This window comes from Lemur catta, chromosome 5 (assembly GCF_020740605.2).
Source record: "Lemur catta isolate mLemCat1 chromosome 5, mLemCat1.pri, whole genome shotgun sequence".
Taxonomy (NCBI): domain Eukaryota; kingdom Metazoa; phylum Chordata; class Mammalia; order Primates; family Lemuridae; genus Lemur; species Lemur catta.
This window is the reverse complement of record NC_059132.1, coordinates 101,789,759-101,808,241: the sequence shown is the minus strand read 5'-3', so window position 1 is coordinate 101,808,241 and position 18,483 is coordinate 101,789,759. Positions and strand designations below refer to the sequence as shown.

The 18,483-nt window shown below is 46.1% G+C and overlaps 1 protein-coding gene across 1 annotated transcript in view; it reads right to left on the bottom strand.

The window, feature by feature from the left end:
* Positions 1 to 18,483, bottom strand: part of ENPP6 (ectonucleotide pyrophosphatase/phosphodiesterase 6) — an 86,971-nt gene that overhangs the window by 52,949 nt on the left and 15,539 nt on the right. The window lies entirely within an intron of this gene.

The window sequence follows — 18,483 nt, the reverse complement described above, 5'->3', positions numbered from 1 at the left end:
ACAACCTATGACATTTGGAGCACAACGGTGAAAAATAGATTCAACTTTGAGAAACAAAGGCAGAAAGCAACTCTGCAAATGGAGTGTTATATAGCAATGAGGGTTGGTTCTGTTAGGCGCAACTTAGTCCCAGAAGACAAACCAAAAATGAGAGATGCGATCGCTTGGACTCTTTTGAAACATTATGCTTAAATTATTTATTTTGGAGCAATCTGTTACATCTTTAAAGTAAAAATAACACAAACATTGGCAAGTGCATCAAAAATTGCTGCAATTTGAGAGAGCGTCATTTGGCACCAGAATGAAACATGCTTTGCTGTGCTCCCTCACTGTGCTAAATCAAAGTGGCTTTTTTGTGTTTGTTTTGCTGTTGTTGTATCTTCTCCCCCCACCACCATTTTATTTTTAAACAAAAACAAAGAGAAGCCATAAAGTACAATTTTGAAAAATTTGCACACTAAAAATATCATAAAGACAAACCTTTTATTTCATCCCAGAAAGCCAGGCATTCCACAAACCACGCTCTGAATGTAGAGCCCAGAGCACCAAACAAAATGGTTCTTACCCAAAGCTGTAGGGTTAGTGTTTTGATCTTGACCAAAGCTTTCACATGTGGACTAATAAAATTTAAAAATAAAATAAAATAAAAGCATGGAGCAATTTCTCTAGTGGTTAAAGAACTATTACTTGTATTCATTCCTTCAACCAACATTTATTAAATGCTCTTCCATGTGTTAACACACTGTGATAGGTGCAGAGATTCTACTCTGAATAAATGTGGTCCCCATCCTCAAGGGGCTTGTCCTTTACTATCAACAAAGGGTCCTCTGCATAAAAGAGACAGGCCGTCCGGGGCTGGGGCTGAGAAGGGGACCGGGTTGCTGCCGTAACTTGAGAATCGCGATGGTCCCGCTCTGTTGCTGAGGATAATTCCTGTTATATTCTAACTAACTCATTAAAAGTCAGGGCCTACTTCTTATTGGTTCAACTATACTATCTTTTTCAGTATATAAACATTTAATAATATTAAGAGAGCCCCCCTTACGAGTAAAAGTTCTTACCTATTTTCTTTATTCAAAACGATGCCCTCCATATCAAAAATTTTTACAACCCTAACGATGCTTACTCATCCTTTTCACAAGGCAAGGTAATCACGGTAATATGCACGGGAAAATGTCTCCTTTAGGGACAGCCTTTCCCTGCAGATGCTAAGTGCAGGACGGCATCTCGCCTGGAGCCAGTGGACACAGCAATGGCAGAAGCGCAAGATCAGAAGGGAGTGTCGAAAGCATTACGGACATTGGCAACCAAAGAAGAGTCTCTGAATGAGCCACCAGGGAAGAACCGGGAGGGCTGGGATGTCGGATATGGGAAGAACAGGAGCGATGCTGAGTGGGAGGGGTAGAGGGATCTCTGCTTCCAAGTTTGAACTGTTGGGACCATTTTAGGAGAAATGCATGAACCCAAAGGGAAGTGAGGGCTTCCTGAGACGCGGTGTTCACCAAGTGCTGCATTTGGAGAAGCAAGAAGCAACCAAAAATAATTTGTAAAGTTCTTATAATCCGTCCTCGTCTATCTCAGAAGCCCCACAATATCAGTTGGTAAAATTCCATCTTTTCAACACAGCACTCTGGACCCTAAAGTGTCCAAACTTTCTCATTCTCCCGGGTTCTCTGCTGTCTGGGTAGAAAGTTATAAGGAGCTTCCTGTGGATTGAAGAGCTGTTGTATGACTGGACTGTGTGTGTGTATGTGTGTGTGTGTGTGTGTGTGTTAGGGAGAGAGAGAGAGAGAGAGAGAGAGAGAAAGAACATTCTACCAGAGAGCTTCTGTAGGGTGACGCTCTTTCAACAAGAAGGTCCCCTCAGACTCCTAGTTAGAAAGTTTGTTTTATATTTTGGTGGGCTGAGCTGGGAGGGTGCACTAGTGCCCAGGGCCTTCCCTTTGCTCTGGGAAGGGCCGCCTCCCCTGGAAGCCAGCAGGAGGATGGTGCTTGGAATCCTCTCTCCCGGAGGAGCTGGTTTTCCTGCCCACGAGCCCCACGAAGCTGGCAGCCTGTGTCTGCAGCAGTCTCAGCTCTCAAGCTGATCTCCCTGCCTACCCTGTCTCCTCTCGTTCTTTCGTTTTCATTGCCTGGGTAGAAGTGGTGGCTGAGAGAACAGAATAGAATGCAACACAATGTACCAGCTTCCGCAGCCCACAAGCTCTCATCTCCATATTCCTGCCTGACCCGTATCTATTTTTACACATCTGCAACTCTTCTTGATTTTTCTGCGGTTTGTGCTTTCCAAACGGAGCTTTGCTGTGGTTTGCTTATTTGGACCCTCTGCTCAAGGCTTGAGTAGAAACTTTCCTGACATCCTCACAAACCACAAATCTCAGGTGGTTTTCCGGTATGATGCAAGAAATGTCTATTTCTGCTCTTCCTTCTCCAAATGACAACTGTGGGTGCTTTGAAGTTTGCCTTTCTCAGAGAGAGCTCCTGGAACAGTTCCCGTTCCTGGGGCTGCTGTATGAACAGGACAGGATGTGACACCTTCAGTTTTTATTCCCCAGAGTCTTATTCGAGTGTGTTCTGATGTAATGACCATCACTGGAAGTTTCTTGGCAAGCACCTGTAAACCTCTATGCCATGTTATTATATGTTCTCAAACATCTGAGAATTGGCTGGACTTCACACTATATGAGAAAATAGAGGATCCCTCCATCCTATCTGTAACCGAAGGTCACAAAGTCTTTCTCCTTGACCATCTTGAATCAGGCTCCCCTAAGCCCTCTGCTTGACTAGACCCAACCCTGGACATCCCTCTCTGTCCTTGTGGAGGCCAGTATGAGCAAGAATCTTGCCAAGTCGGTTCAGTGAAAGCCCTCCATCCTTGGTATGTGACCACCCTCAATATCTTATCTGTCTCCAGCAAGAGTTCTGTTGAGCTGACGTAGCCAGAATCCTTCTACCCCTGTGTTTCCTCAAAGTAATTTCCCACCACTGCCCCCCACCCTGCTTCTTGGCTACCAGTCCCCACTTGTCCTTGTTGTATTTGGAGTAGAGCCCAATGCTCTCCCCACTGCAAGACTCCATTGCAGTGGTCTCTATACCTATCGAATGGTTCCACCTTGAAGAAAGTTTGCCGTACCATCTTTAATAAGTGTCATAAATAAATTTTTCTTTAACAATGGATATTTATAAGGTTGATACTACTTAGTTTTCAGTCTTAATTTTTTTATCATTATTTTCAAGCAGTGTCAGTTCCTTTTACAGTTCCTTACTTCATTTATTCTATTTTTTTATTCACTCAATGTGCATTTGTTAAATAATTTTTACAGGCTAGACATATAAAGATCAAAAGATATGGTCCCTGTCTTAGACTGGCTCACAGCTTGGTATGGAGAGTACCACGGCACAGCAGTTAAGGGAACAAGTCTTGGAGTCAGATTGCAGAGGTTCAAATACAAGCTCTACTATTTACAGTCTGCATGACTTTGGACAAGTAGCTTCGACTCTCTGGAGCCTCAATTTCCACATCTGAATAATGGGCATAATAATAGCTATTGTGAGATATATACATATTCAGTCCTCCTTTTGCATGGCAGTGTGAGACCATATAAATGGCCATGCAAGCTGAAACCATACAAAGCTATCTTGATAAGCAGTGGGAAAAATTATGATTGTTCTGTGACCTTTAAAAATTTTTGCCAAAATATTAAAAATTCTCTTACTGTCAGTTATAACTATAGGGAAATGAAAAATTATAAAATAATCATTTATTAGTATAGTATAATATGAGATATTAGAAACGTTGAGAATTAAGGAGGTTGCTTTTTTTTTTTTGTCTGTAAGAAACTTCAAGAACGGTTGGAACAGTGCTTGCCTGCTTCTTCTAGAGGTATAACAATATGAGTGAGCATCTCTTTTACACCTTGGTTAATTGCCTTATGGTTTCTAAGTTTAGATCAGCTTCCAACATTTCATCCATTGTGCTTTAATGTCATGAAATATCTCCAAGAATTCCACTGAGGTGAAATTTTTTTGCTAGTGTCACTTTCTCTGAGATATCTTCATCCTTTTTGTCACAACCACTTTCTTCTCTTATGTCAATAAATTCACCTTCACTAAGTTCCTTGGGCTGCATAGCTAGGGCTTCTTAAATGACTCCACTGTCAGTATCCACTTGGTCAACTATTTCTTCTGTAATTCCATCTACATTTGATTCAAATCCTGTAGAAATTTTTCCAGTGCAGTGAAAGTTTCTGCCATTCTGCATGCATATTACTTGCTGTTACTTTCTGCCATGATGCTTAAATTGCAGATTTCACACCATATTTCTTCCAAAGCTCAGCTAAAGAAACTGCATGATCTCCTATTGTGGCATCAATAACCTGTCTGAAAGTACATCTAAAATGATAGGCTTTAAAAGTTGAAATGACTCTTTGGTCCATTTGCTGGATTATTGAAGTTGCTTTTGTAGCAAAAAGCAAAATTTCACATGTTCATTCAAGTTCCCATGAGAATCAGGGTGACTTGGAGCATTATCCAATAATGCTAATGTATCAAAAGTTAAATTATATGGGTTTATTACTGGGAGACAAGGAAGCAACACAACTACATACTTTGCTGTCTGTGCATGAGCTAATGAACAGACGAGCAGCAGCCAATCACCAGCAGACTTTGAAAGAGGTGATGTGATTGGCCACTAAGCATGATGCTCATTTGTTATTTGCACAGTGATTTGTGGATGGAGGAGATAGCAGTGAAGTTTTTTATAGTTTATGCTACAATAGCTCCAATTAGGGTTGCCAGGTTTATTTTAGTTAATATATTGCAGAAACTGAAATTTGAACCATGTTATTGGAGAACTGGTATTATTTAATTAAACTGCGGTAATTGATAGTTTTTGCATATCTGAACTGTGCAAACAATGGGTGTGTGTGTATATATACACATATATGCTTATATATAGCACATGGTAAGCACTGTTAATAGTAACTTATATGTTATTATTAGAGGAGAGAGTCATATAAACAAATGTAATCCCAAGGTCAGACGGAGCTTTCTCTCTCATGAGCTGTTCAAACCCTATTTCCACAAAGATTCCCCCAATTCCCCCAATTATGTAGAAGAGATTCACATAATTGCAGGCATCTCTGGCTCTAGACTTTTCCTTCCATAATATATGGCACCTAGAAAAGAAACTCAGCCCTTTGCTATACGACACAAAGAAACCCCCTCACATGAAATATTCCTGAGTAGGGTGAGCTTTATTGGGGCTTCAGTAGAGTGAGGAGGGGAAGACTGAGAACAATACAAAGAACTTGAAATTGAATATCAGACATCCAAGTTCTTACATGTCTTTCCAGCTACCACCCCTGCCCCCTGTGGGTGATGTGCCCACCTCTGGGACATGGTGGGTACAGTGGGGACATGAGAGGAATGTGGTCAGACAGACCAGTTTGGGTAGGGGTCTTCCCACTTCCCAGGAGTGGGAATTGAGGTGAATATGAACTTCTCAAAGCCTCAGTCTTTCTACCTCTAAAATGGGAATACTATTATTTCCCAGGCTAGAGTACAGTATTAAGATGAAAATAGATAATGCATATGTGATGCTTGCTGTATTCGAGGTATTGTCTAAGCGCAACTGTTACAAGTTGAATTGTGTCTCCCCCCAAAAGATATATGGAAGTCCTAACTCCTAATACCAGAATGTGACCTTATTTGGAAACTGGGCCTTTACAGATGTCATCAGATTAAAATGAGATCATTAGCATGGGACCTAATCAAACATGACTGGTGTGCTTCCTTATGAAAAGTGGAAATCTGGACACAGAGACAGACACGCACAGAGGGAAGAGGTGTGAAGAGACACAGGGGAAGACAGCCATCCACACACCAAAGAACGCCTGGGGCCACTAGAAGCTGGAATAATCAAGGAATGACCCTCCCCTAAAGCATTCAGAGGGAGCAGGCCCTGCTTACATCTTAATTTCTGACTTCTGACCTCCACAACCGTAAGACAGGGAATATCTGTGGTTCCAAGCCACCCAATTTATGATACTTTTAGGCCCGGGAGACTAAGACAGCATTTAATCTCTACAATAGCCTAGGGAATAAGTACTATTAAGTTAACGCCGCTTTACAGGTAACGTAACTGAGGTCCAGAAAAGGTGACTTGCCTGAAGTCTCACACCAGTAATGGAGCCAGGATTCAAACACAGGCAGCCTGGATCCAGACTCCTTCAAGCTCGTATGAACCAGAGCACACTACAGTTCTCAGCACGTAAGAAGCCCCGAGAAAGGGAAGCTGCTGTTGTTATGCAGATGTTATGCAATCTGTAAGGCTTCCACCCACGAGGACAGGATGAATTCGGGGGAACATGTCAGTTCAGGAGGAAGGTCCCAGGGAAGTGCTCGGGAAGCTCTTTGCCTGGGACTGCGGAGGGGTGAAAGTCACAACCTGGGAGCAAAGGCCGAAACCAATGTGACCGGAATTTGCTGATCAGTTTAATAATAAGAATAGTTACCAGTCCTTGGCAACCTCCCACGTGGCTGGAACTAGGTGCCTTACACTTGCAGCGTAGTCTTCAATGTAAGCCTAAGAGACAGATAGTAGCATCTTCATTTTGCAGCTGGGAGAACTAAGGCTGGAGGGAGCTGAGCGATGAGGCTGGAGCCCTGCAGCTGGGGAGAGGGCAGAGCCCCGGCCCAGCCAGGCCTCTGCGACTCAGCCTCTGCCTTGCCGGCACCAGCGCCCACCTGCCCCCCTCCAGTGTGGCACTGCCTCATCGGCTCACCCAGGGTTGGTCCTTTCCATAGAAATTGCCTTTTCAGTCAGGCTTGATTCTGAGACTAACAGCAAAGTAACCACATGGAGGGGCACAGATCTCCAGAATGCCGGACATACTCTTACCCCTTGCAATTGCTATCATGCCTGTTTACCATAAATACCTCTGAAGACAGGGACACTAGCAAAGCAGACAGTAATGCTAGGTTTCCTCTTCCTCTGGAAGGAGGCCAGCTGTGGAAAGAGAGGCTCCCAAAGTTCTGAAATCCGGGGATCTCAAGTTAATGAGTGCATGTTAGAGACTTAATGTATATATTAATATATCATCTCAAATTGACACAGTTCCAAGAAGTAACTTTATATACCTGATTCAGAGCCAGGCAGCTTGAGAATGTTAAATAAGTCAGACTTTCCCACTACGAGACTGCTCTCAGTACTTTTCCTTGAATTTGGAAAGTGTAAAGATTAGTTTAGACCCTGCTTGGATTAGTGAACTTTCAAATAACTACTTTATAACCCAAGACACTTGAAAGAATTAACCCTGCATTGCTCAAAGTACCTAACTTACAAATTGAAATTTGCCTTGCAGATCACCTTTGTTGAGAAATAAATTTTATTTTCTTAACTCGTTCAAAGAGATACTTTGGTATGTCAAAGAAGTGGTTTCCAATGAAATATGTAAGATTAAGTTGAAAGAAAAGCTCACAATTTGCACATCTTTAAAAGCAACTACTGATGTATGTGCCAGACACAGTCGTGATTAGAGTCTGAGGCACAAATATTGCAAGACCGAGATAACAGGCTTTGATTACAGTGTGAAGTGTAGGGACTCCAACAAAAATAACCCCAAAATGTTAAAAGGAGAGACATTTTTGATTGGAGACATTCATACTCATCCTTTTGAGGTCACTAGACTAAAAAAAGTGCACTGTTTTCTTTTTCTCCAATGCCCACTAGCTTGTCATCATGATTTACCAACTAGAATACAGGAAAAGAAACAAAAATGAGTTTCCTGCATAAAGACAAAAATATAAACTCTGAAATTTTTATTTAAACATGTTTTACTTTTGGAAAGCTAATTTTTATAGAAGCGCAAAGAAATTTCCACACGAATCCATCCTCACCTCTGTGCAGAGTTGGAAAGGAGCTGAATTAACTACTCAATTTAAAATGGAATCTCTTTTGTGACACATTCCCATTTTATTGAGTTCTTTTGGGGACTTCTTAAAGGATGGTAGATGTTTGGAGGGAGAAACTTCTTATTTGGGGCACTTATCCTTCCATATATGAAATTCCACCGACACCTCTGTCCTGAAGCAGCTCCATCCTACCTCCTCTTCCCCACCAGCATCAGATTGGCTGTGTTCCTCACACTCATGGAGATGGTGACTTTGGCAAAAACCAGGCGCAGCCCCTCCCACACTGTCTGCCTGTGGGTGGGGTTTGGGGCATTGCATTCTCTTCCCCTAAAAGCACCCGGGACAGGAGCTCTGCTCATGCCAGGGCAGAGGGATTGCTCTTGTTCTCCAGCTGCCCCACCTGTGACGGGGGCCGGGGTGGGAGGTGAAGATAGGGAGTTTAATTCAGTTAAAAAAAGAAAAAAAGAGAGAGGCACATTTAAGACTTGGATCCAAGCCGTGTTCTCCAAACTTTTCAACTGGTGTAAAATGGCCAATGGGTGATCTCTAACAAAAAGGATCAGATACCAAAATATTACTGGAGCTATCGTAAGTGCCAGGAATTGAAAGGGAACAATCAAACGCAGGTGTTTAGGAATGAGAGCTCATCAGCGACTTCAAACAGCTCAGTCGAGTGTAAAGCCACTAACTGACAGGAACCCTCATCCCCCACTCCTTTGTTAGTAAGAAACAAGTGGAAGAAAATTTTTTTGTTGGCGTGGCCAGTTTTGTCATCGCGAGGACTTGCGAGGTGGGGATGATGCTGGTCTGCGGGAGTTCACTGCCTGGGCCAGGTGTGCCCGTGAACAGGTGAGACCAGCCTCCCCAGACTCGGGCGTTAGGACCACGGCAGCCGCGGCTGCTACGCCCTGATCGCTGATCACTGGTGAGCAGCAGCCGAGCGGATGATGTTCGGAGCAGACTCCGTGCCCCACTTCATGATCCGTGCATATAATTCTCACGTGCTCTTCGCATACATAAAAGGTGCTGAAAGCTAATTTGCCTTAGGGATGAAAGAGTAACCCCGAGCGAACAATCCGTCACTTTGCTAGGTGCAAGAAGTATCCTTTTGATGTATTGAGTTTCCCAGTCCAAGTAGTAGAATAGGGGAACTTTTTGAGTTAAAAACAGAAGCATCAGGGAGGATGTGAACCGGCAGGAACTCAGAACCTACGACAACAGCCCGGTGGAACGAACACTGGAGCCCAACAGACCGGACCAAAGTTTGCGTCCTGTTTCCGACACGCACCGCCGGACCTCACGCGACGCGGGAAACTTCAGTGAGCCTCAGGCTCTGCCCCTGAAAAGGGAGATGGTCACACCTTCCCGCAGGATGTGTGGCACGTCGTGGGCCTGGGTAAATGCATGCCAAGGCCTAAATTCCCTACCAAATAGCACGCACTTTAGCACGGCTTCCAGGGAGGGTGGGGCTGGGCTGCAGCTTTCTGACTTGGTATTTACACCATCTTCTCAGGCAAACTCTCAAATCCCCTTGACGGAAGAGAAAAAAAGCACTACCACGTCTGCCTTGCCCAGGACCAGAGAATCTGGAAGGTTTGCTAAATTCAGAGAGTGGCAGGGCTGGGACGGCTGAGCGCGCCCCCCGTGTGCCGGGGCGATGCCTGGCCGCGCACTGCCCTCTGCTGGCGGCGCCGCGCACCTGCGCCCCCGTGCGCTTTGTCTTCGCGTGTCCGGGTTTGAAGGCCCCAGAGGACTGACGGCTCAGGGCTGCTTGGGAACATGCTAACGACGCCGAGACTGCAGGCAGAGGCAGGGCCCCGTGCCTCAGGGCAGCAAACGTGAACTGCTGTTCCGCCAAAGCATTGGACTGTCGTCATTTTAAGTGTCACCCTGTGTTCCCACATCCTCATTCTCCTACCTGTATCTTCGTTTCTCTTTTGGTTGATGATTTTTTTTTTTTTTTAAACCACAATTTGGGATGGTCACTGTAGTGGACATTTAACTTCCAACACTCCTTGGTCCGTACTGGTGCAGCCCCTCCAGCCCATGGGGGCTGGTTGAGGAGCTTCTAGGACCCAGGCTAGGACTCTCTAAGAGGGCAGAGGGTGGGCGACTGGCCCAAGCTAGGCCAGTGAGGGAACCACACCCCTGTGTTGCTCCAGGGTCCGAGCTGGGTGGGAAGAATCCTTTCCTCTTGGTGGCTGAGCTGGGAAGAAACGTCCCCAGTGTAATGACTGCTCTCTGGAAAGGGACACTGAGGCTGCAGTGGGGCCAGGTGACAACAAGAAGCAGGTGACAGGGACAGGAGGTGGGAGGAGAGCCCTGAGTCCTGCTTCTGGTCCACCCCTGCCTCTGCCTGCAGGAGCCTGGGGGAGCAGGCGTGGACATCTGCACTTGCTCCCTCTTCCTCTTCCTGGTGGCTCTGCCTGTGGCAGTCACATTTCTGGCGGCCTTGCCCTCCTCCTCCAGAGCGCACGGTGCTTGGGCTGGGCCCTGGCTGCAGAGGGTGACACCTGACCACCTCTGCAGACCAGTGCCCTGGGCCTGGGCTGTGGGTGGCCTCTGAGTGCCAGGCCTCAGCTGTCGTGCTCTGCTCCTGGCCCCACAGCCTACCCTCCATGGGAAATCTCATGCTCTGGTTTGTGTTAAAAGTGCTCACAGTCCAAGTCGACCTCTCCTGGAGGGCTTAGATACAGTTTAAAAACTCTCTATTGTAGCAGTTTTCAAGTGTACAAAACCAGTGTGACAACAAGGAACAGTGTTCTGCCCGGGTTCCTGTGTCTTCCTCCCCACCCTGGCACATTTTTAAAGCGAATTCCAACATCCTGTAAGTCATCAATACTTCTCTGCCTGTCTCTGGTCTGGAAGGATTTTCAGTAAGCCCACACTGTTGTTACCACACCCAACAGGATGAAAATAACTCCTGAGTGTCATCTACCACCCAGGACGTGTTCGGTTTTCCCCGGTGGTCTCAAAAGTGCCTCTGTCCAAGTGGTCTCTTTGAATCAGCACCCAAACAAAACCCATGCCTGGCATTGGTCATGTCTCTGGGTGTCCTTTAACCTGTTATAGTTCTCCTCCATTTGGTTTATTAATTATTCTCCATTTATTTATTGAGGAAACTGGGTCATTTGTCTTGAAAATACCACGTATTCTGGATTCAGCTGATTATATCTTCATGGTGTCATTAACATGTTCCTTCTCCTGTATTTCTTGCAAACTCCTAGTTCGATCTAGAGGTCTGAGTATATTCAGGTCTGATTCCTTGTAGGCAGAAGTCCACTGTAGGTGGTGCTGTGTACTTCCTCTTGCGTCATGTCACACGGCTCATGATGTGCGTTCAGATGCATCAGTGGCCTTGGATGGCGCCCCCCTCCTCTCCCTGCTGTGAAGTTCCCCATCAACTTTTATCTCGGGATTTTAGCCACCATTGACCGGCACCTATATCCATTCCTTTTATTCCCAAGTGAAACCATTCTCTGGAAACAGGCAGCTTCTTTTGGCATTTCTATCTGGACTGTATATTCTTTACATTGACGTGAGCAGCTGCATCGGTTATTTGCTGCAGGGTAGCAGACAACCTCAAACCTTAAGTGGCTTAGAACGACAAGAGTGGCTAGTTCAGCTCACAAATCTGCCGTTTGGGTGGGCCGTGGAAGGGAAAGCTCTCCTCTGTTGTTTGTGGCACCAGCAGGGGCAGCTCAAAGGCTGGGGGTCACCTGACACCCGAGGCTGGAAGGACCTGCAGGCCATGGGTGGCAGCTGTGGGCTGGGGCCTCAGCAGGGCTGTCAGCAGCTGCACCTACCTGTGGCCTCTGCGTGTGGCCGCTGGCTGCCTCACGGCATGGAGGCCGCGTCCCGGGAGCGAGACCGCAAGGAGAAAGTACTGGGCGTTTCTATGACCTGGATCCAGAAGTCGCATAACATCACTTCTCTGGTATCTATTGGTCAAAGCTCTCACCAAAGTCTATCCAGGTTCAAAAAGAGGGACATGACTTGACAGGGGAGTGCCAGTGTCACATTGTCAAAAGAGCGTGTAGATCGGGATTTGTTACGGCAGCTTTTTTTTTTTTTTTGGAAAATAAGACCCTGAGAAAATAAATTCAAGTAATTAAGGTTAAGTGTCATAAGCCAGACACATCACAAGTGACATACATTTATCACAGCTTTATCTAAGCCATTTAAAAAAGAAAACATTGCCACACTGTGGCTGCTCTTCAGCTCCTTTTCTTGCCTTGGGAAAATAGATGTATTGATATAGTTGGTTATTTAAAGACTCGTATATTCACATAACATTAGCTTAAAAAAATTTTTTTTCTACCCAGCATGTGTCAGGCAGCTGGAGATGCTGGGATCGAGCAGTGAGCAAAACGCCAGGCTCCCTGCCCTCCGCGGCTCACTCACCAGTGGGAGGGGACAGGTCACAGACGTGTAAACCAAGTGGTGCAGGGAGGTGGCCCAGAGTACCGGAGGGACAGGGAAGCAGGAGGGCGCTGCGCTACTCAGGCAGCCCAGCAGGACCTGGGGAGGAGATGAGGTGACTCTGGAGTTGCAGAGGACACAATGACAGAGACGCAGCCGGCCGTAGCCTGGTACAGCCAGAGTGCTGCAGGGAGAAAGTGCGAGAAGGGTGGGCCGGCAGAGGGCGGGAAACGGGAGACAATGTCGGAGGACAGGCTGACGTGTGCGGCACCATCGTGCAGATTTCGATTTTATTCTAAATGTTGTGGAAAGTACTGGCAGGGTTTCCTTTTAGATAGGGTCTTTGAGGGACTTCTCAGGATGGTAGGTGTTTGCAGGGGGAAACTTCGGACTCCCAGCCCTTATCCTTCCATAGATGGGGATGAGATGAGCTGGCAGCGTCCTGGCACGGAGACACTTTCTAGAAGCTGGGAATGGTCAAAAGGTTAAACACACAGAGAGAGCTTGAAAGCTGTCCCTGGATCCAGCGATCGGGAGGTCTCGAGTGGGTTTGGGAAGAGCAGTTATGGTAGAGGGGTGGCATCAGAAGCCTAATTGCAACTCATACATTCGCCCAACTCTGGCCTGGGCTGAAGCCCCCTAAAGGGCTTCCTGCTGCCACCCTGAGCCTCGCTGGCCCCTGTGCCCCACGCCCCAGTAGCCCAAGTGATCTTTCTAGAACAAAAACCATATCATACGATTCCTCTACTCAGAACCCTCCAAGGTGTTCCCGACACTGGGAGTGAGAGCACAGTCTGCACCATAACCCACAGGACCTGCGGTGGCCTCTTGTCAGCTGGGTCCTTCAGGAAGCAGACAGCAAGACAAACTCTGACACACAAGGAAAGTGCCGGGAGAGCACTGGTTACGCACGGAGGGGAGGCGGGGGGAGGCAGGAAAAGCTCTCATTTGTGGTCTGACATTGGTGAAAGGACATGGGGAGGGCAGGGATTGGGCAGAAAGGCCCTCGGCAAGTCTGGGAAGCTTCGGCTAGATGGCCGGGGGTCCTCTAGCTAAACTCGCCCGTTAGAGGACTAGGCCTGTGCTGGGACCTGCCCTTGCTCCGCCATTGCTCAGGTCACCCTGGGAGCAGGGAGACCTTGCACCAGGGCCATGGACTCCGGGGGCAGCAGCTGGGACCGTCCGTTAGCCATGTCCCCTGCAGCAGGAGACCTGCAGCACCACGTCAGCCCTCCATGCACCTCAGACCTCATCTGCCGCTCTGCTTGTCACCCTCTCTGCTGTAGCTGCACCAGCTCTTGGCTGTTTCTCCAACACCCCACGTGTGCACCTGCCTCAGAGCCTTTCCCCTTGCTGTTCCCTCTGCCTGGAATGCTTTGCTCTCAGATTTCTAGAGGCCAGCACCAGCGCCCTCTTAAGGTCTCTGTTCAAATTCATCTTATCGGACAGGCATTTCCAGACCACCCTACACACAATGGTACTCCCTGAGCATTCTCGGTGGCCTGAACTTTCTCTAACTTTTTCCATAGAATTTATTACTGCCTGACCTTGTTTATATTTATCTGTTTTTATCTGTCTGTAGCATTTCACAAGAATTTAAGTTTCAGGAGGGTAGAAACTTTGCACCATTTTGTTCATTTTCATCCTCACGGCCTAGAGGAATATATTTCTAGGCCCATGGAAAGCAATAGGTACTTTTTATTTTTTTTTAAATAGGTAATTTTTAAACAAATAATTGATGAGCACCTACTGTGTCCACACAGCCAGATCTGAAAATATTTGTTTAATAAATGAACAAAGGAATGAACCAGGACTGTTCCAGGAGCTGGGGCTAAAGCACTGAACAAGATGAAGTCCCTGCTCTCAGGGAGCATTCATTCTTTAATAAAAACAAGATTGAAATCCTAGCATTCTGGGAGGTTGAGGCAGGAGGACTGTTTGAGGCCAGGGGTTGGAGACCAGCCTGAACAAGAGTGAGACCCCATCTCTACTAAAAATAGTAAAATTAGCTGGATGTGATGGCACATGCTTGTAGTCCCAGCTACTCGGGAGGCTGAGGCAGGAGGATCACTTGAGCACAGGAGTTTGAGGTTGCTGTGAGCTATGATGATGCCACTGCACTTTAGCCAGGGCAACAGAGCGAGACTCTGTCTCAAAGAAAACCCAAAAAACAAAAAAACACAGGATTGATTACTGGATGCTAGACTCATATTTATGGAAGCAGAGATATCTTGGTATAAGCCTCCTTGTGTTAACTTTAAAGGAGCATGCTCACGTACAAGACTATCCCAGGAAAGAATATAACATGGCCCATGGGTTGAACAAACCCAGTGGCCTTTTGTTTCTATTCTCGTGTTTATGTTTCACTTCTAGAAGTCAAGTGCTGGTTTATATTGTGCCTCAAGCCTTTCCCAGTGGTATCTCCTTATGAAAACGTTAACTGAGGTTGGCTTCTCTGGGGTAAATTCCAAGGCTTACAATGCAAACATTTTCTCAAAATACCAACCCCATTCATTTAACAAAATCAAATATTGTCCTAGGTTTTTGTTCCAAACAAAGAAGGCAATTTCTTCCCCAACTGCCATTTGCACCCCTCCCTCACCCCCCAATTATCTAAAGATCTGGGAACCTGTGTTCTACTTGTGTTACGGACAGGGAAGGCAAACGACCAGAACATTCCACCCTGAAGCTGCGTCATGGTCTTGCCACTCACTCTAGGTTTGCTGGCGGTTGCTAGGAATAACTCCATGGGACCACGGACAGGCATCTCACGGAAGAGGTAAAACAAGTCCAGAAAAAGCCACATGTGAAAACTGGTGACACTCTGCTCCAGAGGTCAGAAAATGTAGGAGCAATTTAGCTGGAGGAAGAAGCAATTCTTCGGAGAAGAGCTTCGGGAAAATGTATTGTCAATTACACAGGGCAGGCTTATTTCAAAATAAAGACATCTCAGAGGCTCACACGTGTGAGAGTCATGGTTAATCCCCCGGGGTCCACCGATACAACCTTTTTTGCATTTCATTTGTTGTTTATGTGATAGACGAGGTCCTGACTTCACGTAGAAGGCCAACTCTGGCCTTGTTAACACTTAGACTTAAACCTGAACAGATCTAGAAAGATTGCTAGGAAGCAAAATGACTGACAAGGTGATTAAGCAAGCAAATGTATTTGCCGTTCTTTAAAAACCTACTTTCCTGGACCTTCCATCTGTGGCTCCAGGGTGGCCGTTTGGTCTGGGAGCTGCCTGGGGACTGAGGCTCCGTGTGCAGAGTGAGCCGGGCTGTGCTGGGGAAACGGGTTGGGGTCAGTGTCATAAATAGTGCCTCGGTGGGCGCCAGGGGACTCCTCCTCTCGGCTCCCACCCTGTCCTGACGGGAACTCTAAGTGGGGGTTACTCCACGGAAACCAGAGGGGAATGGAGTCTATTAGATATTTCCCAACGAGAATTAAACCGTGTTCCTCAGGGAAATTGGTAGTGAAGGATGTGATTTGAAACAGAAATCTCTGGCCTAGGTTTCTAACCCCCAACATCCTACCTCAAGCCAGGCCATTTTCCCTCCTTTTAAATCATAACTTTGAGTCTTAACTAGGGGTGGGGGAATGTAAGGACTAAATTCATGCTTTTAAAAGCAAACGTACAAGTGTGCACCTTCCTGTGCCAGGCAAAGCTGAAGTGCCAGTCGGGCTCAGTAGCCAGGGCAGGGAGCGGCCTTGCCTTCCCATCGACAGGCAAAGGCCAGGGAGTTTCTGGAGGAAACAGACCAGAAGAGGTCAAAAGAAGACAAAGACGAGGTTGCAGTAGCATTTGAAGTCACTCCTTAGAGTCCTCAACAGCCTAAGTTTTTAGGAAAAAACTTGAGCCCAAAGAGACTTGGTCTGAGGTTGCAAAGTTTAGCTCTTGCTGTAGACCAGACTAGAACCCGCGTCTCTTGCTTCTAGTCTCGCCTGGATCTCGTCCCCTGAATGTCTTCAAGAGACAGAGAAGGAGTGACCAGGCCACAGCTCAGGATTCGCCTGGGAACCTGCGTAGGAAGGAAACTCACGTGAGGGGACAAGCGATTGGAGTTGGCAATGAACTGAGAGAGTATAAAATACGGCTGAGTAAAGTGCAAGGTAATCCTGTTTTGGCAGAAGCATTGCCTTTTTATTTCATGTTATTAAAAAATCATATTCTCCTGCTGACCACAAAACCACCTGGAAGCAGGATTGCTGGACTAAAACAGAATACCTCCTACCGCACACCAGGGCGCCTGGGGGAACTGTTGTTTCTGAGAACTTTTCCAGACTCTCCGTTATATATGGCTTAAACTCCCAAACCTAAAATCTCTTGGGTAATACAAAAGAAGTTGTTTAAACCACCCGAGAGCTGGATTACTCACCAATCAGGAATTTAGTGAGAAGGTAAACCATAAGAGTTTAAGTTTGGTGCCCACTTGCCTCTTGCAGTATTTGACAGAGTTTGCAAAATAATTATTTTCATTTCTGCTTTGTGTGCCTAGAACCTGTCTTGGGTTGCAGGTGGACTGGCGTTGGGGAGAAGAGGGCAAAGAGAGTCAAAGAGCTAGGTTGGATCTTTGCCCTGTGTGTGATCTTTGCCACGTCTATTTGGATGTTTTATCTGCTGTAAGACTAAAAATATCACCCATGATAGGTTGGCAGCAGGAATTCCTTTCCTGTTAGGAGTGGGAATGGGGTAGGGGAGAGAACAGCTAACAGGGACACTGGCTAACAATTTAGGATAAAGTAGCTTCAAGTAACTTTAAAACAAGTACAAGGAGGCATTTATTGAGTGTCTACTGAGTGCCACAGAGCATGAGACAAAGTGAGTGGGATGTAGGGTGAATTAGATCCTGCCCTCCTTGGGACCACTGTGCCCCCCAGGCCCTCATAACCGTGAACTAGAAACAACTTGTCCAGAGCTGCATCTTGGTGGTCTGGGCAGTATCCCAGATGGAGCTTTTCAAAAGAGTCTGTATAAGCCATTTCTCACAACTGTGCAGCCTTGACCATTGCAGATAACTAGCTAAGTGTCTGAGGTTGAATCCTCTCTTTTATACTCAACCCCAGAAGCGCTTATTGTTCACATTGTCCATTGAGACACACAAAGGAGGGCTTAAAAAATAGTTCCCTAGGTTGCCTAGTCTGGAGGAAGCCTGGAAGGGCAGCGACTCATGCAGCAGGGGTGTCTGTGTGTGCAGGTGTAGGCCATGTGCATAATGCAGCCACAGGATGGCTGTCTAAGGCAGGGACACGGGGGCTGCACAGGACAGTGCTGCTCTGAGAGCTGCTTCTGTGGATGCAGGAAGGAAGAGGCAGCATGATACAACGGGAGGAGCACGGGATTTTGTACTCATAGTTCTTCCATTTAAGGCATCTTGAACAAGTAATTTCATATCTCAGAGCCTTGGTTTCCTCATTTTTGAAATGGGGACCATTGTGACTACTTTATAGAGTTTCATGAAGATTCATTGAAATAGTATTTGAATGCACCTAGCACTGAGCGCGGTACAAAACACAGTAGACATTTGGGAAATGTACATTCTGCTCCCTGCTTGGCTGAATCTGGCCGCTTGTAACAAAGAAAGACAATAGGAGGGTTGCAGAGACACAGGCGATCCATTGTCTTCTCTGATTCTGACTCTGCCGACTGGAGGCAGCATGTGGAAAATGCAGAGTGATGGATGGGGAGACAGGAGTCTTCTATTCTGGTCCCGATTTACTCACTTCCTGGCTAGGTGACCTGAGACAAGGTACTTAACCTCTCTAGACTAAAGTTCTCTCATCTGTAAAGTGCCTTTACACAACTCCCAAGGTGATTATAAGGAACAATTGAAGGCATTAAGATTAGGAAGAAAGATGTAACTCTTTTTATTTGCAGAAAATATGATCTTGCATATTCTTACATGAAGAAAATCCTCAGGAATGCACAAAAAACTATTTTAACTCATAAAAAATATTCAGCAAGGTAGCAAGATACAAGATCAACACCCAAAAATCAATTATATCTCATATACTTCCAAAGTGAAATTCAGAAAGTAATTCCATTCACAATAATCTCAAAAAGAATAAAATACTTAGAAATATGTAACAAAAGAAGTGCAAGCTGTTCACTGAAAACTACAAAGCATTACTGAAGGAAATTGTAAC